Here is a 22,090-nt window from a genome sequence, read left to right as displayed (position 1 = left end):
AATGACGAAAAATGCTGGTGACGAAAAATGACAAAAAATGCTGGTGACGAAAAAATGCTGGTGACGAAAAATGACGAAAAATGCTGGTGACGAAAAATGACGAAAAATGCTGGTGACGAAAAAATGCTGGTGACGAAAAATGACAAAAAATGCTGGTGACGAAAAATGACGAAAAATGCTGGTGACGAAAAAATGCTGGTCATTTTTCATGCTGGTGATGAAAAATGACAAAAAATGCTGGTGACGAAAAAATGCTGGTGACGAAAAATGACGAAAAATGCTGGTGACGAAAAATGCTGGTGACGAAAAAATGCTGGTGACGAACAAATGCTGGTGACGAAAAATGACAAAAAATGATGGTGACGAAAAATGACGAAAAATGCTGGTGACGAAAAAAATGCTGGTGACGAAAAAATGCTGGTGACGAAAAAATGCTGGTGACGAAAAATGACGAAAAATGCTGGTGACGAAAAAATGCTGGTGACGAAAAAATGCTGGTGACGAAAAATGACAAAAAATGCTGGTGACGAAAAATGAAGAAAAATGCTGGTGACGAAAAATGACGAAAAATGCTGGTGACGAAAAAATGCTGGTGACGAAAAATGACGAAAAATGCTGGTGACGAAAAATGACAAAAAATGCTGGTGACGAAAAAATGCTGGTGACGAAAAATGACGAAAAATGCTGGTGACGAAAAATGACGAAAAATGCTGGTGACGAAAAAATGCTGGTGACGAAAAATGACAAATAATGCTGGTGACGAAAAATGACGAAAAATGCTGGTGACGAAAAAATGCTGGTCATTTTTCATGCTGGTGATGAAAAATGACAAAAAATGCTGGTGACGAAAAAATGCTGGTGACGAAAAATGACGAAAAATGCTGGTGACGAAAAATGCTGGTGACGAAAAAATGCTGGTGACGAACAAATGCTGGTGACGAAAAATGACAAAAAATGATGGTGACGAAAAATGACGAAAAATGCTGGTGACGAAAAAAATGCTGGTGACGAAAAAATGCTGGTGACGAAAAAATGCTGGTGACGAAAAATGACGAAAAATGCTGGTGACGAAAAATGCTGGTGACGAAAAAATGCTGGTGATGAAAAAATGCTGGTGACGAAAAATGACAAAAAATGCTGGTGACGAAAAATGACGAAAAATGCTGGTGACGAAAAAAATGCTGGTGACGAAAAAATGCTGGTGACGAAAAATGACAAAAAATGCTGGTGACGAAAAAATGCTGGTGACGAAAAATGACGAAAAAATGCTGGTGACGAAAAATGACGAAAAATGCTGGTGACGAAAAATGACGAAAAATGCTGGTGACGAAAAAATGCTGGTGACGAAAAATGACAAAAAATGCTGGTGACGAAAAGATGCTGGTGACGAAAAATGACGAAAAATGACGAAAAATGCTGGTGACGAAAAATGCTGGTGACGAAAAATGACGAAAAATGCTGGTGACGAAAAAATGCTGGTGTCGAAAAAAATGCTGGTGACGAAAAAATGCTGGTGACGAAAAATGCTGGTGACGAAAAATGACGAAAAAATGCTGGTGACGAAAAATGACGAAAAATGCTGGTGACGAAAAATGACGAAAAATGCTGGTGACGAAAAATGACGAAAAATGCTGGTGACGAAAAATGACGAAAAATGCTGGTGACGAAAAATGCTGGTGAAGAAAAAAATGCTGGTGACGAAAAAATGCTGGTTACGAAAAATGACGAAAAATGCTGGTGACGAAAAATGACGAAAAATGCTGGTGACAAAAAAATGCTGGTGACGAAAAATGACAAAATATGCTGGTGACGAAAAATGACGAAAAATGCTGGTGACGAAAAAAATGCTGGTGACGAAAAAATGCTGGTGACGAAAAATGACAAAAAATGCTGGTGACGAAAAAATGCTGGTGACGAAAAAATGCTGGTGACGAAAAATGACGAAAAATGCTGGTGACGAAAAAATGCTGGTGACGAAAAATGACGAAAAATGCTGGTGACGAAAAATGACGAAAAATGCTGGTGACGAAAAAATGCTGGTGACGAAAAAATGCTGGTGACGAAAAATGACAAAAAATGCTGGTGACGAAAAATGAAGAAAAATGCTGGTGACGAAAAATGACGAAAAATGCTGGTGACGAAAAAATGCTGGTGACGAAAAATGACGAAAAATGCTGGTGACGAAAAATGACAAAAAATGCTGGTGACGAAAAAATGCTGGTGACGAAAAATGACGAAAAATGCTGGTGACGAAAAAATGCTGGTGACGAAAAATGACAAAAAATGCTGGTGACGAAAAAATGCTGGTGACGAAAAATGACGAAAAATGCTGGTGACGAAAGAATGCTGGTGACGAAAAATGACAAAAAATGCTGGTGACGAAAAAATGCTGGTGACGAAAAATGCTGGTGAAGAAAAAAATGCTGGTGACGAAAAATGACGAAAAATGCTGGTGACGAAAAAATGCTGGTGACGAAAAATGACGAAAAATGCTGGTGACGAAAAAATGCTGGAGACGAAAAAATGCTGGTGACGAAAAAATGCTGGTGACGAAAAAATGCTGGAGACGAAAAAATGCTGGTGACGAAAAAATGCTGGTGACGAAAAATGACGAAAAATGCTGGTGACGAAAAATGACAAAAAATGCTGGTGACGAAAAATGACAAAAAATGCTGGTGACGAAAAAAGTGACGAAAAATGACGAAAAATGCTGGTGACGAAAAAATGCTGGTGACGAAAAATGACGAAAAATGCTGGTGACGAAAAATGACGAAAAATGCTGGTGACGAAAAAATGCTGGTGACGAAAATGATGAAAAATGCTGGTTTCGAAAAATGACAAAAAATGCTGGTGACGAAAAAAATGCTGGTAACGAAAAAATGCTGGTGACGAAAAAATGCTGGTGACGAAAAATGACGAAAAATGCTGGTGACGAAAAATGACGAAAAATGCTGGTGACGAAAAAATGCTGGTGACGAAAATGATGAAAAATGCTGGTTTCGAAAAATGACAAAAAATGCTGGTGACGAAAAAAATGCTGGTAACGAAAAAATGCTGGTGACGAAAAATGCTGGTGACGAAAAATGACGAAAAATGCTGGTGACGAAAAAATGCTGGTGACGAAAAATGCTGGTGACGAAAAATGCTGGTGACGAAAAATGACGAAAAATGCTGGTGACGAAAAAAATGCTGGTGGCGAAAAAATGCTGGTGACGAAAAATGACGAAAAAATGCTGGTGACGAAAAATGACAAAAAATGCTGGTGACGAAAAAAATGCTGGTAACGAAAAAATGCTGGTGACGAAAAATGCTGGTGACGAAAAATGACGAAAAATGCTGGTGACGAAAAAATGCTGGTGACGAAAAATGCTGGTGACGAAAAATGCTGGTGACGAAAAATGACGAAAAATGCTGGTGACGAAAAAAATGCTGGTAACGAAAAAATGCTGGTGACGAAAAATGCTGGTGACGAAAAATGACGAAAAATGCTGGTGACGAAAAAAAGCTGGTGACGAAAAATGCTGGTGACGAAAAATGACGAAAAATGCTGGTGACGAAAAAATGCTGGAGACGAAAAATGACGAAAAAATGCTGGTGACGAAAAATGACAAAAAATGCTGGTGACGAAAAATGACGAAAAATGCTGGTGACGAAAAAATGCTGGTAAATGACGAAAAATGCTGGTGACGAAAAAAATGCTGGTGGCGAAAAAATGCTGGTGACGAAAAATGACGAAAAAATGCTGGTGACGAAAAATGACAAAAAATGCTGGTGACGAAAAAATGCTGGTGACGAAAAAATGCTGGTGACGAAAAATGCTGGTGACAAAAAATGACGTAAAATGCTGGTGACGAAAAAATGCTGGTGACGAAAAAATGCTGGTGACGAAAAATGACAAAAAATGCTGGTGACGAAAAATGACGAAAAATGCTGGTGACGAAAAAATGCTGGTGACGAAAAATGACAAAAAATGCTGGTGACGAAAAATGACAAAAAATGCTGGTGACGAAAAATGAAGAAAAATGCTGGTGACGAAAAATTACGAAAAATGCTGGTGACGAAAAAATGCTGGTGACGAAAAATGACGAAAAATGCTGGTGACGAAAAATGACAAAAAATGCTGGTGACGAAAAAATGCTGGTGACGAAAAATGACGAAAAATGCTGGTGACGAAAAATGACGAAAAATGCTGGTGACGAAAAAATGCTGGTGACGAAAAATGACAAAAAATGCTGGTGACGAAAAATGACGAAAAATGCTGGTGACGAAAAAATGCTGGTCATTTTTCATGCTGGTGATGAAAAATGACAAAAAATGCTGGTGACGAAAAAATGCTGGTGACGAAAAATGACGAAAAATGCTGGTGACGAAAAATGCTGGTGACGAAAAAATGCTGGTGACGAACAAATGCTGGTGACGAAAAATGACAAAAAATGATGGTGACGAAAAATGACGAAAAATGACAAAAAATGCTGGTGACGAAAAATGACAAAAAATGCTGGTGACGAAAAATGAAGAAAAATGCTGGTGACGAAAAATGACGAAAAATGCTGGTGACGAAAAAATGCTGGTAAATGACGAAAAATGCTGGTGACGAAAAAAATGCTGGTGGCGAAAAAATGCTGGTGACGAAAAATGACGAAAAAATGCTGGTGACGAAAAATGACAAAAAATGCTGGTGACGAAAAAATGCTGGTGACGAAAAAATGCTGGTGACGAAAAATGCTGGTGACAAAAAATGACGAAAAATGCTGGTGACGAAAAAATGCTGGTGACGAAAAAATGCTGGTGACGAAAAATGACAAAAAATGCTGGTGACGAAAAATGACGAAAAATGCTGGTGACGAAAAAATGCTGGTGACGAAAAATGACAAAAAATGCTGGTGACGAAAAATGACAAAAAATGCTGGTGACGAAAAATGAAGAAAAATGCTGGTGACGAAAAATGACGAAAAATGCTGGTGACGAAAAAATGCTGGTGACGAAAAATGACGAAAAATGCTGGTGACGAAAAATGACAAAAAATGCTGGTGACGAAAAAATGCTGGTGACGAAAAATGACGAAAAATGCTGGTGACGAAAAATGACGAAAAATGCTGGTGACGAAAAAATGCTGGTGACGAAAAATGACAAAAAATGCTGGTGACGAAAAATGACGAAAAATGCTGGTGACGAAAAAATGCTGGTCATTTTTCATGCTGGTGATGAAAAATGACAAAAAATGCTGGTGACGAAAAAATGCTGGTGACGAAAAATGACGAAAAATGCTGGTGACGAAAAATGCTGGTGACGAACAAATGCTGGTGACGAAAAATGACAAAAAATGATGGTGACGAAAAATGACGAAAAATGCTGGTGACGAAAAAAATGCTGGTGACGAAAAAATGCTGGTGACGAAAAAATGCTGGTGACGAAAAATGACGAAAAATGCTGGTGACGAAAAAATGCTGGTGACGAAAAAATGCTGGTGACGAAAAATGACAAAAAATGCTGGTGACGAAAAATGAAGAAAAATGCTGGTGACGAAAAATGACGAAAAATGCTGGTGACGAAAAAATGCTGGTGACGAAAAATGACGAAAAATGCTGGTGACGAAAAATGACAAAAAATGCTGGTGACGAAAAAATGCTGGTGACGAAAAATGACGAAAAATGCTGGTGACGAAAAATGACGAAAAATGCTGGTGACGAAAAAATGCTGGTGACGAAAAATGACAAATAATGCTGGTGACGAAAAATGACGAAAAATGCTGGTGACGAAAAAATGCTGGTCATTTTTCATGCTGGTGATGAAAAATGACAAAAAATGCTGGTGACGAAAAAATGCTGGTGACGAAAAATGACGAAAAATGCTGGTGACGAAAAATGACGAAAAATGCTGGTGACGAAAAAATGCTGGTGACGAAAAAATGCTGGTGACGAAAAATGACGAAAAATGCTGGTGACGAAAAATGCTGGTGACGAAAAAAATGCTGGTGACGAAAAAATGCTGGTGACGAAAAATGACAAAAAATGCTGGTGACGAAAAAATGCTGGTGACGAAAAATGACGAAAAAATGCTGGTGACGAAAAATGACGAAAAATGCTGGTGACGAAAAATGACGAAAAATGCTGGTGACGAAAAAATGCTGGTGACGAAAAATGACAAAAAATGCTGGTGACGAAAAGATGCTGGTGACGAAAAATGACGAAAAATGACGAAAAATGCTGGTGACGAAAAATGCTGGTGACGAAAAATGACGAAAAATGCTGGTGACGAAAAAATGCTGGTGTCGAAAAAAATGCTGGTGACGAAAAAATGCTGGTGACGAAAAATGCTGGTGACGAAAAATGACGAAAAAATGCTGGTGACGAAAAATGACGAAAAATGCTGGTGACGAAAAATGACGAAAAATGCTGGTGACGAAAAATGACGAAAAATGCTGGTGACGAAAAATGACGAAAAATGCTGGTGACGAAAAATGCTGGTGAAGAAAAAAATGCTGGTGACGAAAAAATGCTGGTTACGAAAAATGACGAAAAATGCTGGTGACGAAAAATGACGAAAAATGCTGGTGACGAAAAAATGCTGGTGACGAAAAATGACAAAATATGCTGGTGACGAAAAATGACGAAAAATGCTGGTGACGAAAAAAATGCTGGTGACGAAAAAATGCTGGTGACGAAAAATGACAAAAAATGCTGGTGACGAAAAAATGCTGGTGACGAAAAAATGCTGGTGACGAAAAATGACGAAAAATGCTGGTGACGAAAAAATGCTGGTGACGAAAAATGACGAAAAATGCTGGTGACGAAAAATGCTGGTGACGAAAAATGACGAAAAATGCTGGTGACGAAAAAATGCTGGTGACGAAAAAATGCTGGTGACGAAAAATGACAAAAAATGCTGGTGACGAAAAATGAAGAAAAATGCTGGTGACGAAAAATGACGAAGAATGCTGGTGACGAAAAAATGCTGGTGACGAAAAATGACGAAAAATGCTGGTGACGAAAAATGACAAAAAATGCTGGTGACGAAAAATGACGAAAAATGCTGGTGACGAAAAATGACGAAAAATGCTGGTGACGAAAAAATGCTGGTGACGAAAAATGACAAATAATGCTGGTGACGAAAAATGACGAAAAATGCTGGTGACGAAAAAATGCTGGTCATTTTTCATGCTGGTGATGAAAAATGACAAAAAATGCTGGTGACGAAAAAATGCTGGTGACGAAAAAATGCTGGTAAATGACGAAAAATGCTGGTGACGAAAAAAATGCTGGTGGCGAAAAAATGCTGGTGACGAAAAATGACGAAAAAATGCTGGTGACGAAAAATGACAAAAAATGCTGGTGATGAAAAAATGCTGGTGACGAAAAAATGCTGGTGACGAAAAATGCTGGTGACAAAAAATGACGAAAAATGCTGGTGACGAAAAAATGCTGGTGACGAAAAAATGCTGGTGACGAAAAATGACAAAAAATGCTGGTGACGAAAAATGACGAAAAATGCTGGTGACGAAAAAATGCTGGTGACGAAAAATGACAAAAAATGCTGGTGACGAAAAATGAAGAAAAATGCTGGTGACGAAAAATTACGAAAAATGCTGGTGACGAAAAAATGCTGGTGACGAAAAATGAAGAAAAATGCTGGTGACGAAAAATTACGAAAAATGCTGGTGACGAAAAAATGCTGGTGACGAAAAATGACGAAAAATGCTGGTGACGAAAAATGACGAAAAATGCTGGTGACGAAAAAATGCTGGTGACGAAAAATGACAAAAAATGCTGGTGACGAAAAATGACGAAAAATGCTGGTGACGAAAAAATGCTGGTCATTTTTCATGCTGGTGATGAAAAATGACAAAAAATGCTGGTGACGAAAAAATGCTGGTGACGAAAAATGACGAAAAATGCTGGTGACGAAAAATGCTGGTGACGAAAAAATGCTGGTGACGAACAAATGCTGGTGACGAAAAATGACAAAAAATGACGGTGACGAAAAATGACGAAAAATGCTGGTGACGAAAAAAATGCTGGTGACGAAAAAATGCTGGTGACGAAAAAATGCTGGTGACGAAAAATGACGAAAAATGCTGGTGACGAAAAATGACGAAAAATGCTGGTGACGAAAAAATGCTGGTGACGAAAAATGACAAATAATGCTGGTGACGAAAAATGACGAAAAATGCTGGTGACGAAAAAATGCTGGTCATTTTTCATGCTGGTGATGAAAAATGACAAAAAATGCTGGTGACGAAAAAATGCTGGTGACGAAAAATGACGAAAAATGCTGGTGACGAAAAATGCTGGTGACGAAAAAATGCTGGTGACGAACAAATGCTGGTGACGAAAAATGACAAAAAATGATGGTGACGAAAAATGACGAAAAATGCTGGTGACGAAAAAAATGCTGGTGACGAAAAAATGCTGGTGACGAAAAAATGCTGGTGACGAAAAATGACGAAAAATGCTGGTGACGAAAAATGCTGGTGACGAAAAAATGCTGGTGATGAAAAAATGCTGGTGACGAAAAATGACAAAAAATGCTGGTGACGAAAAATGACGAAAAATGCTGGTGACGAAAAAAATGCTGGTGACGAAAAAATGCTGGTGACGAAAAATGACAAAAAATGCTGGTGACGAAAAAATGCTGGTGACGAAAAATGACGAAAAAATGCTGGTGACGAAAAATGACGAAAAATGCTGGTGACGAAAAATGACGAAAAATGCTGGTGACGAAAAAATGCTGGTGACGAAAAATGACAAAAAATGCTGGTGACGAAAAGATGCTGGTGACGAAAAATGACGAAAAATGCTGGTGACGAAAAATGCTGGTGACGAAAAATGACGAAAAATGCTGGTGACGAAAAAATGCTGGTGACGAAAAATGACAAAAAATGCTGGTGACGAAAAATGAAGAAAAATGCTGGTGACGAAAAATGACGAAAAATGCTGGTGACGAAAAAATGCTGGTGACGAAAAATGACGAAAAATGCTGGTGACGAAAAATGACAAAAAATGCTGGTGACGAAAAAATGCTGGTGACGAAAAATGACGAAAAATGCTGGTGACGAAAAAATGCTGGTGACGAAAAATGCTGGTGAAGAAAAAAATGCTGGTGACGAAAAATGACGAAAAATGCTGGTGACGAAAAAATGCTGGTGACGAAAAATGACGAAAAATGCTGGTGACGAAAAAATGCTGGAGACGAAAAAATGCTGGTGACGAAAAAATGCTGGTGACGAAAAAATGCTGGAGACGAAAAAATGCTGGTGACGAAAAAATGCTGGTGACGAAAAATGACGAAAAATGCTGGTGACGAAAAATGACAAAAAATGCTGGTGACGAAAAATGACAAAAAATGCTGGTGACGAAAAAAGTGACGAAAAATGACGAAAAATGCTGGTGACGAAAAAATGCTGGTGACGAAAAATGACGAAAAATGCTGGTGACGAAAAATGACGAAAAATGCTGGTGACGAAAAAATGCTGGTGACGAAAATGATGAAAAATGCTGGTTTCGAAAAATGACAAAAAATGCTGGTGACGAAAAAAATGCTGGTAACGAAAAAATGCTGGTGACGAAAAAATGCTGGTGACGAAAAATGACGAAAAATGCTGGTGACGAAAAATGACGAAAAATGCTGGTGACGAAAAAATGCTGGTGACGAAAATGATGAAAAATGCTGGTTTCGAAAAATGACAAAAAATGCTGGTGACGAAAAAAATGCTGGTAACGAAAAAATGCTGGTGACGAAAAATGCTGGTGACGAAAAATGACGAAAAATGCTGGTGACGAAAAAATGCTGGTGACGAAAAATGCTGGTGACGAAAAATGCTGGTGACGAAAAATGACGAAAAATGCTGGTGACGAAAAAAATGCTGGTGGCGAAAAAATGCTGGTGACGAAAAATGACGAAAAAATGCTGGTGACGAAAAATGACAAAAAATGCTGGTGACGAAAAAAATGCTGGTAACGAAAAAATGCTGGTGACGAAAAATGCTGGTGACGAAAAATGACGAAAAATGCTGGTGACGAAAAAATGCTGGTGACGAAAAATGCTGGTGACGAAAAATGCTGGTGACGAAAAATGACGAAAAATGCTGGTGACGAAAAAAATGCTGGTAACGAAAAAATGCTGGTGACGAAAAATGCTGGTGACGAAAAATGACGAAAAATGCTGGTGACGAAAAAAAGCTGGTGACGAAAAATGCTGGTGACGAAAAATGACGAAAAATGCTGGTGACGAAAAAATGCTGGAGACGAAAAATGACGAAAAAATGCTGGTGACGAAAAATGACAAAAAATGCTGGTGACGAAAAATGACGAAAAATGCTGGTGACGAAAAAATGCTGGTAAATGACGAAAAATGCTGGTGACGAAAAAAATGCTGGTGGCGAAAAAATGCTGGTGACGAAAAATGACGAAAAAATGCTGGTGACGAAAAATGACAAAAAATGCTGGTGACGAAAAAATGCTGGTGACGAAAAAATGCTGGTGACGAAAAATGCTGGTGACAAAAAATGACGTAAAATGCTGGTGACGAAAAAATGCTGGTGACGAAAAAATGCTGGTGACGAAAAATGACAAAAAATGCTGGTGACGAAAAATGACGAAAAATGCTGGTGACGAAAAAATGCTGGTGACGAAAAATGACAAAAAATGCTGGTGACGAAAAATGACAAAAAATGCTGGTGACGAAAAATGAAGAAAAATGCTGGTGACGAAAAATTACGAAAAATGCTGGTGACGAAAAAATGCTGGTGACGAAAAATGACGAAAAATGCTGGTGACGAAAAATGACAAAAAATGCTGGTGACGAAAAAATGCTGGTGACGAAAAATGACGAAAAATGCTGGTGACGAAAAATGACGAAAAATGCTGGTGACGAAAAAATGCTGGTGACGAAAAATGACAAAAAATGCTGGTGACGAAAAATGCTGGTGACGAAAAAATGCTGGTGACGAACAAATGCTGGTGACGAAAAATGACAAAAAATGATGGTGACGAAAAATGACGAAAAATGACAAAAAATGCTGGTGACGAAAAATGACAAAAAATGCTGGTGACGAAAAATGAAGAAAAATGCTGGTGACGAAAAATGACGAAAAATGCTGGTGACGAAAAAATGCTGGTAAATGACGAAAAATGCTGGTGACGAAAAAAATGCTGGTGGCGAAAAAATGCTGGTGACGAAAAATGACGAAAAAATGCTGGTGACGAAAAATGACAAAAAATGCTGGTGACGAAAAAATGCTGGTGACGAAAAAATGCTGGTGACGAAAAATGCTGGTGACGAAAAAATGCTGGTGACGAAAAAATGCTGGTGACGAAAAATGACAAAAAATGCTGGTGACGAAAAATGACGAAAAATGCTGGTGACGAAAAAATGCTGGTGACGAAAAATGACAAAAAATGCTGGTGACGAAAAATGACAAAAAATGCTGGTGACGAAAAATGAAGAAAAATGCTGGTGACGAAAAATTACGAAAAATGCTGGTGACGAAAAAATGCTGGTGACGAAAAATGACGAAAAATGCTGGTGACGAAAAATGACAAAAAATGCTGGTGACGAAAAAATGCTGGTGACGAAAAATGACGAAAAATGCTGGTGACGAAAAATGACGAAAAATGCTGGTGACGAAAAAATGCTGGTGACGAAAAATGACAAAAAATGCTGGTGACGAAAAATGACGAAAAATGCTGGTGACGAAAAAATGCTGGTCATTTTTCATGCTGGTGATGAAAAATGACAAAAAATGCTGGTGACGAAAAATGACGAAAAATGCTGGTGACGAAAAAATGCTGGTCATTTTTCATGCTGGTGATGAAAAATGACAAAAAATGCTGGTGACGAAAAAATGCTGGTGACGAAAAATGACGAAAAATGCTGGTGACGAAAAATGCTGGTGACGAAAAAATGCTGGTGACGAACAAATGCTGGTGACGAAAAATGACAAAAAATGATGGTGACGAAAAATGACGAAAAATGCTGGTGACGAAAAATGACGAAAAATGCTGGTGACGAAAAAATGCTGGTGTCGAAAAAAATGCTGGTGACGAAAAAATGCTGGTGACGAAAAATGCTGGTGACGAAAAATGACGAAAAAATGCTGGTGACGAAAAATGACGAAAAATGCTGGTGACGAAAAATGACGAAAAATGCTGGTGACGAAAAAATGCTGGTGACGAAAAATGACGAAAAATGCTGGTGACGAAAAATGCTGGTGACGAAAAATGACGAAAAATGCTGGTGACGAAAAAATGCTGGTGTCGAAAAAAATGCTGGTGACGAAAAAATGCTGGTGACGAAAAATGCTGGTGACGAAAAATGACGAAAAAATGCTGGTGACGAAAAATGACGAAAAATGCTGGTGACGAAAAATGACGAAAAATGCTGGTGACGAAAAATGACGAAAAATGCTGGTGACGAAAAATGACGAAAAATGCTGGTGACGAAAAATGCTGGTGAAGAAAAAAATGCTGGTGACGAAAAAATGCTGGTTACGAAAAATGACGAAAAATGCTGGTGACGAAAAATGACGAAAAATGCTGGTGACGAAAAAATGCTGGTGACGAAAAATGACAAAATATGCTGGTGACGAAAAATGACGAAAAATGCTGGTGACGAAAAAAATGCTGGTGACGAAAAAATGCTGGTGACGAAAAATGACAAAAAATGCTGGTGACGAAAAATGACAAAAAATGCTGGTGACGAAAAAATGCTGGTGACGAAAAATGACGAAAAATGCTGGTGACGAAAGAATGCTGGTGACGAAAAATGACAAAAAATGCTGGTGACGAAAAAATGCTGGTGACGAAAAATGCTGGTGAAGAAAAAAATGCTGGTGACGAAAAATGACGAAAAATGCTGGTGACGAAAAAATGCTGGTGACGAAAAATGACGAAAAATGCTGGTGACGAAAAAATGCTGGAGACGAAAAAATGCTGGTGACGAAAAAATGCTGGTGACGAAAAAATGCTGGAGACGAAAAAATGCTGGTGACGAAAAAATGCTGGTGACGAAAAATGACGAAAAATGCTGGTGACGAAAAATGACAAAAAATGCTGGTGACGAAAAATGACAAAAAATGCTGGTGACGAAAAAAGTGACGAAAAATGACGAAAAATGCTGGTGACGAAAAAATGCTGGTGACGAAAAATGACGAAAAATGCTGGTGACGAAAAATGACGAAAAATGCTGGTGACGAAAAAATGCTGGTGACGAAAATGATGAAAAATGCTGGTTTCGAAAAATGACAAAAAATGCTGGTGACGAAAAAAATGCTGGTAACGAAAAAATGCTGGTGACGAAAAAATGCTGGTGACGAAAAATTACGAAAAATGCTGGTGACGAAAAATGACGAAAAATGCTGGTGACGAAAAAATGCTGGTGACGAAAATGATGAAAAATGCTGGTTTCGAAAAATGACAAAAAATGCTGGTGACGAAAAAAATGCTGGTAACGAAAAAATGCTGGTGACGAAAAATGCTGGTGACGAAAAATGACGAAAAATGCTGGTGACGAAAAAATGCTGGTGACGAAAAATGCTGGTGACGAAAAATGCTGGTGACGAAAAATGACGAAAAATGCTGGTGACGAAAAAAATGCTGGTGGCGAAAAAATGCTGGTGACGAAAAATGACGAAAAAATGCTGGTGACGAAAAATGACAAAAAATGCTGGTGACGAAAAAAATGCTGGTAACGAAAAAATGCTGGTGACGAAAAATGCTGGTGACGAAAAATGACGAAAAATGCTGGTGACGAAAAAAAGCTGGTGACGAAAAATGCTGGTGACGAAAAATGCTGGTGACGAAAAATGACGAAAAATGCTGGTGACGAAAAAATGCTGGTGACGAAAAATGCTGGTGACGAAAAATGCTGGTGACGAAAAATGACGAAAAATGCTGGTGACGAAAAAAATGCTGGTAACGAAAAAATGCTGGTGACGAAAAATGCTGGTGACGAAAAATGACGAAAAATGCTGGTGACGAAAAAAAGCTGGTGACGAAAAATGCTGGTGACGAAAAATGACGAAAAATGCTGGTGACGAAAAAATGCTGGAGACGAAAAATGACGAAAAAATGCTGGTGACGAAAAATGACAAAAAATGCTGGTGACGAAAAATGACGAAAAATGCTGGTGACGAAAAAATGCTGGTAAATGACGAAAAATGCTGGTGACGAAAAAAATGCTGGTGGCGAAAAAATGCTGGTGACGAAAAATGACGAAAAAATGCTGGTGACGAAAAATGACAAAAAATGCTGGTGACGAAAAAATGCTGGTGACGAAAAATGACAAAAAATGCTGGTGACGAAAAATGACAAAAAATGCTGGTGACGAAAAATGAAGAAAAATGCTGGTGACGAAAAAATGCTGGTGACGAAAAAATGCTGGTGACGAAAAATGACAAAAAATGCTGGTGACGAAAAATGACGAAAAATGCTGGTGACGAAAAAATGCTGGTGACGAAAAATGACAAAAAATGCTGGTGACGAAAAATGACAAAAAATGCTGGTGACGAAAAATGAAGAAAAATGCTGGTGACGAAAAATTACGAAAAATGCTGGTGACGAAAAAATGCTGGTGACGAAAAATGACGAAAAATGCTGGTGACGAAAAATGACAAAAAATGCTGGTGACGAAAAAATGCTGGTGACGAAAAATGACGAAAAATGCTGGTGACGAAAAATGACGAAAAATGCTGGTGACGAAAAAATGCTGGTGACGAAAAATGACAAAAAATGCTGGTGACGAAAAATGACGAAAAATGCTGGTGACGAAAAAATGCTGGTCATTTTTCATGCTGGTGATGAAAAATGACAAAAAATGCTGGTGACGAAAAAATGCTGGTGACGAAAAATGACGAAAAATGCTGGTGACGAAAAATGCTGGTGACGAAAAAATGCTGGTGACGAACAAATGCTGGTGACGAAAAATGACAAAAAATGATGGTGACGAAAAATGACGAAAAATGACAAAAAATGCTGGTGACGAAAAATGACAAAAAATGCTGGTGACGAAAAATGAAGAAAAATGCTGGTGACGAAAAATGACGAAAAATGCTGGTGACGAAAAAATGCTGGTAAATGACGAAAAATGCTGGTGACGAAAAAAATGCTGGTGGCGAAAAAATGCTGGTGACGAAAAATGACGAAAAAATGCTGGTGACGAAAAATGACAAAAAATGCTGGTGACGAAAAAATGCTGGTGACGAAAAAATGCTGGTGACGAAAAATGCTGGTGACAAAAAATGACGAAAAATGCTGGTGACGAAAAAATGCTGGTGACGAAAAAATGCTGGTGACGAAAAATGACAAAAAATGCTGGTGACGAAAAATGACGAAAAATGCTGGTGACGAAAAAATGCTGGTGACGAAAAATGACAAAAAATGCTGGTGACGAAAAATGACAAAAAATGCTGGTGACGAAAAATGAAGAAAAATGCTGGTGACGAAAAATTACGAAAAATGCTGGTGACGAAAAAATGCTGGTGACGAAAAATGACGAAAAATGCTGGTGACGAAAAATGACAAAAAATGCTGGTGACGAAAAAATGCTGGTGACGAAAAATGACGAAAAATGCTGGTGACGAAAAATGACGAAAAATGCTGGTGACGAAAAAATGCTGGTGACGAAAAATGACAAAAAATGCTGGTGACGAAAAATGACGAAAAATGCTGGTGACGAAAAAATGCTGGTCATTTTTCATGCTGGTGATGAAAAATGACAAAAAATGCTGGTGACGAAAAAATGCTGGTGACGAAAAATGACGAAAAATGCTGGTGACGAAAAATGCTGGTGACGAAAAAATGCTGGTGACGAACAAATGCTGGTGACGAAAAATGACAAAAAATGATGGTGACGAAAAATGACGAAAAATGCTGGTGACGAAAAAATGCTGGTGACGAAAAAATGCTGGTGACGAAAAATGACAAAAAATGCTGGTGACGAAAAATGAAGAAAAATGCTGGTGACGAAAAATGACGAAAAATGCTGGTGACGAAAAAATGCTGGTGACGAAAAATGACGAAAAATGCTGGTGACGAAAAATGACAAAAAATGCTGGTGACGAAAAAATGCTGGTGACGAAAAATGCTGGTGACGAAAAATGACGAAAAATGCTGGTGACGAAAAAATGCTGGTGACGAAAAATGACAAATAATGCTGGTGACGAAAAATGACGAAAAATGCTGGTGACGAAAAAATGCTGGTCATTTTTCATGCTGGTGATGAAAAATGACAAAAAATGCTGGTGACGAAAAAATGCTGGTGACGAAAAATGACGAAAAATGCTGGTGACGAAAAATGCTGGTGACGAAAAAATGCTGGTGACGAACAAATGCTGGTGACGAAAAATGACAAAAAATGATGGTGACGAAAAATGACGAAAAATGCTGGTGACGAAAAAAATGCTGGTGACGAAAAAATGCTGGTGACGAAAAAATGCTGGTGACGAAAAATGACGAAAAATGCTGGTGACGAAAAATGCTGGTGACGAAAAAATGCTGGTGATGAAAAAATGCTGGTGACGAAAAATGACAAAAAATGCTGGTGACGAAAAATGACGAAAAATGCTGGTGACGAAAAAAATGCTGGTGACGAAAAAATGCTGGTGACGAAAAATGACAAAAAATGCTGGTGACGAAAAAATGCTGGTGACGAAAAATGACGAAAAAATGCTGGTGACGAAAAATGACGAAAAATGCTGGTGACGAAAAATGACGAAAAATGCTGGTGACGAAAAAATGCTGGTGACGAAAAATGACAAAAAATGCTGGTGACGAAAAGATGCTGGTGACGAAAAATGACGAAAAATGACGAAAAATGCTGGTGACGAAAAATGCTGGTGACGAAAAATGACGAAAAATGCTGGTGACGAAAAAATGCTGGTGTCGAAAAAAATGCTGGTGACGAAAAAATGCTGGTGACGAAAAATGCTGGTGACGAAAAATGACGAAAAAATGCTGGTGACGAAAAATGACGAAAAATGCTGGTGACGAAAAATGACGAAAAATGCTGGTGACGAAAAATGACGAAAAATGCTGGTGACGAAAAATGACGAAAAATGCTGGTGACGAAAAATGCTGGTGAAGAAAAAAATGCTGGTGACGAAAAAATGCTGGTTACGAAAAATGACGAAAAATGCTGGTGACGAAAAATGACGAAAAATGCTGGTGACGAAAAAATGCTGGTGACGAAAAATGACAAAATATGCTGGTGACGAAAAATGACGAAAAATGCTGGTGACGAAAAAAATGCTGGTGACGAAAAAATGCTGGTGACGAAAAATGACAAAATATGCTGGTGACGAAAAATGACGAAAAATGCTGGTGACGAAAAAAATGCTGGTGACGAAAAAATGCTGGTGACGAAAAATGACAAAAAATGCTGGTGACGAAAAAATGCTGGTGACGAAAAAATGCTGGTGACGAAAAATGAGGAAAAATGCTGGTGACGAAAAAATGCTGGTGACGAAAAATGACGAAAAATGCTGGTGACGAAAAATGCTGGTGACGAAAAATGACGAAAAATGCTGGTGACGAAAAAATGCTGGTGACGAAAAAATGCTGGTGACGAAAAATGACAAAAAATGCTGGTGACGAAAAATGAAGAAAAATGCTGGTGACGAAAAATGACGAAGAATGCTGGTGACGAAAAAATGCTGGTGACGAAAAATGACGAAAAATGCTGGTGACGAAAAATGACAAAAAATGCTGGTGACGAAAAATGACGAAAAATGCTGGTGACGAAAAATGACGAAAAATGCTGGTGACGAAAAAATGCTGGTGACGAAAAATGACAAATAATGCTGGTGACGAAAAATGACGAAAAATGCTGGTGACGAAAAAATGCTGGTCATTTTTCATGCTGGTGATGAAAAATGACAAAAAATGCTGGTGACGAAAAAATGCTGGTGACGAAAAAATGCTGGTAAATGACGAAAAATGCTGGTGACGAAAAAAATGCTGGTGGCGAAAAAATGCTGGTGACGAAAAATGACGAAAAAATGCTGGTGACGAAAAATGACAAAAAATGCTGGTGACGAAAAAATGCTGGTGACGAAAAAATGCTGGTGACGAAAAATGCTGGTGACAAAAAATGACGAAAAATGCTGGTGACGAAAAAATGCTGGTGACGAAAAAATGCTGGTGACGAAAAATGACAAAAAATGCTGGTGACGAAAAATGACGAAAAATGCTGGTGACGAAAAAATGCTGGTGACGAAAAATGACAAAAAATGCTGGTGACGAAAAATGACAAAAAATGCTGGTGACGAAAAATGAAGAAAAATGCTGGTGACGAAAAATTACGAAAAATGCTGGTGACGAAAAAATGCTGGTGACGAAAAATGACGAAAAATGCTGGTGACGAAAAATGACAAAAAATGCTGGTGACGAAAAAATGCTGGTGACGAAAAATGACGAAAAATGCTGGTGACGAAAAATGACGAAAAATGCTGGTGACGAAAAAATGCTGGTGACGAAAAATGACAAAAAATGCTGGTGACGAAAAATGACGAAAAATGCTGGTGACGAAAAAATGCTGGTCATTTTTCATGCTGGTGATGAAAAATGACAAAAAATGCTGGTGACGAAAAAATGCTGGTGACGAAAAATGACGAAAAATGCTGGTGACGAAAAATGCTGGTGACGAAAAAATGCTGGTGACGAACAAATGCTGGTGACGAAAAATGACGAAAAATGACAAAAAATGACGGTGACGAAAAATGACGAAAAATGCTGGTGACGAAAAAAATGCTGGTGACGAAAAAATGCTGGTGACGAAAAAATGCTGGTGACGAAAAATGACGAAAAATGCTGGTGACGAAAAAATGCTGGTGACGAAAAAATGCTGGTGACGAAAAATGACAAAAAATGCTGGTGACGAAAAATGAAGAAAAATGCTGGTGACGAAAAATGACGAAAAATGCTGGTGACGAAAAAATGCTGGTGACGAAAAATGACGAAAAATGCTGGTGACGAAAAATGACAAAAAATGCTGGTGACGAAAAAATGCTGGTGACGAAAAATGACGAAAAATGCTGGTGACGAAAAATGACGAAAAATGCTGGTGACGAAAAAATGCTGGTGACGAAAAATGACAAATAATGCTGGTGACGAAAAATGACGAAAAATGCTGGTGACGAAAAAATGCTGGTCATTTTTCATGCTTGTGATGAAAAATGACAAAAAATGCTGGTGACGAAAAAATGCTGGTGACGAAAAAATGACGAAAAATGCTGGTGACGAAAAATGCTGGTGACGAAAAAATGCTGGTGACGAACAAATGCTGGTGACGAAAAATGACAAAAAATGATGGTGACGAAAAATGACGAAAAATGCTGGTGACGAAAAAAATGCTGGTGACGAAAAAATGCTGGTGACGAAAAAATGCTGGTGACGAAAAATGACGAAAAATGCTGGTGACGAAAAATGCTGGTGACGAAAAAATGCTGGTGATGAAAAAATGCTGGTGACGAAAAATGACAAAAAATGCTGGTGACGAAAAATGACGAAAAATGCTGGTGACGAAAAAAATGCTGGTGACGAAAAAATGCTGGTGACGAAAAATGACAAAAAATGCTGGTGACGAAAAAATGCTGGTGACGAAAAATGACGAAAAAATGCTGGTGACGAAAAATGACGAAAAATGCTGGTGACGAAAAATGACAAAAAATGCTGGTGACGAAAAAATGCTGGTGACGAAAAATGACAAAAAATGCTGGTGACGAAAAGATGCTGGTGACGAAAAATGACGAAAAATGCTGGTAACGAAAAATGGCGAAAAATGCTGGTGACGAAAAATGACGAAAAATGCTGGTGACGAAAAAAATGCTGGTGACGAAAAAATGCTGGTGTCGAAAAAAATGCTGGTGACGAAAAAATGCTGGTGACGAAAAATGCTGGTGACGAAAAATGACGAAAAAATGCTGGTGACGAAAAATGCTGGTGACGAAAAATGACGAAAAAATGCTGGTGACGAAAAATGACGAAAAATGCTGGTGACGAAAAATGACGAAAAATGCTGGTGACGAAAAATGACGAAAAATGCTGGTGACGAAAAATGACGAAAAATGCTGGTGACGAAAAATGCTGGTGAAGAAAAAAATGCTGGTGACGAAAAAATGCTGGTTACGAAAAATGACGAAAAATGCTGGTGACGAAAAATGACGAAAAATGCTGGTGACGAAAAAATGCTGGTGACGAAAAATGACAAAATATGCTGGTGACGAAAAATGACGAAAAATGCTGGTGACGAAAAAAATGCTGGTGACGAAAAAATGCTGGTGACGAAAAATGACAAAAAATGCTGGTGACGAAAAATGACAAAAAATGCTGGTGACGAAAAAATGCTGGTGACGAAAAATGACGAAAAATGCTGGTGACGAAAGAATGCTGGTGACGAAAAATGACAAAAAATGCTGGTGACGAAAAAATGCTGGTGACGAAAAATGCTGGTGACGAAAAATGACGAAAAATGCTGGTGACGAAAAAATGCTGGTGACGAAAAATGACGAAAAATGCTGGTGACGAAAAATGCTGGTGACGAAAAAAATGCTGGTGACGAAAAAATGACGAAAAATGCTGGTGACGAAAAAATGCTGGTGATGAAAAATGACGAAAAATGCTGGTGACGAAAAATGCTGGTGACGAAAAAAATGCTGGTGACGAAAAAATGCTGGTGACGAAAAATGACGAAAAATGCTGGTGACGAAAAATGACGAAAAATGCTGGTGACGAAAAATGACGAAAAATGCTGGTGATGAAAAAATGCTGGTGACGAAAAATGACAAAAAATGCTGGTGACGAAAAATGCTGGTGACGAAAAAATGCTGGTGACGAAAAAATGCTGGTGACGAAAAATGACGAAAAATGCTGGTGACGAAAAAATGCTGGTGACGAAAAATGACAAAAAATGCTGGTGACGAAAAAATGCTGGTGACAAAAAAATGCTGGTGACGAAAAATGACGAAAAATGCTGGTGACGAAAAAATGCTGGTGACGAAAAATGACGAAAAATGCTGGTGACGAAAAAATGCTGGTGACGAAAAAATGCTGGTGACGAAAAATGACGAAAAATGCTGGTGACGAAAAATGACGAAAAATGCTGGTGACGAAAAAATGCTGGTGACGAAAATGATGAAAAATGCTGGTTTCGAAAGATGACAAAAAATGCTGGTGACGAAAAAAATGCTGGTAACGAAAAAATGCTGGTGACGAAAAATGCTGGTGATGAAAAATGACGAAAAATGCTGGTGACGAAAAAATGCTGGTGAAGAAAAATGACGAAAAATGCTGGTGACGAAAAATGACGAAAAATGCTGGTGACGAAAAAATGACGAAAAATGCTGGTGACGAAAAAAATGCTGGTGACGAAAAAATGCTGGTGACGAAAAAATGCTGGTGACGAAAAATGACGAAAAATGCTGGTGACGAAAAATGCTGGTGACGAAAAAATGCTGGTGACGAAAAAATGCTGGTGACGAAAAATGACAAAAAATGCTGGTGACGAAAAATGGCGAAAAATGCTGGTGACGAAAAAAATGCTGGTGACGAAAAAATGCTGGTGAAGAAAAATGACAAAAAATGCTGGTGACGAAAAAATGCTGGTGACGAAAAATGACGAAAAATGCTGGTGACGAAAAAATGCTGGTGACGAAAAATGACGAAAAATGCTGGTGACGAAAAAATGCTGGTGACGAAAAATGACGAAAAATGCTGGTGACGAAAAAATGCTGGTGACGAAAAATGACAAAAAATGCTGGTGACGAAAAATGACGAAAAAATGCTGGTGACGAAAAATGACGAAAAATGCTGGTGACGAAAAATGACGAAAAATGCTGGTGACGAAAAAATGCTGGTGACGAAAAATGACAAAAAATGCTGGTGACGAAAAGATGCTGGTGACGAAAAATGACGAAAAATGCTGGTGACGAAAAATGACAAAAAATGCTGGTGACGAAAAAATGCTGGTGACGAAAAATGACAAAAAATGCTGGTGACGAAAAGATGCTGGTGACGAAAAATGACGAAAAATGCTGGTAACGAAAAATGGCGAAAAATGCTGGTGACGAAAAATGACGAAAAATGCTGGTGACGAAAAA

Source organism: Gymnoscopelus microlampas (genome assembly GCF_963454915.1).
Source record: "Gymnoscopelus microlampas genome assembly, chromosome: 9".
NCBI lineage: Eukaryota > Metazoa > Chordata > Actinopteri > Myctophiformes > Myctophidae > Gymnoscopelus > Gymnoscopelus microlampas.
Note: the sequence above shows the minus strand (reverse complement) of the source record.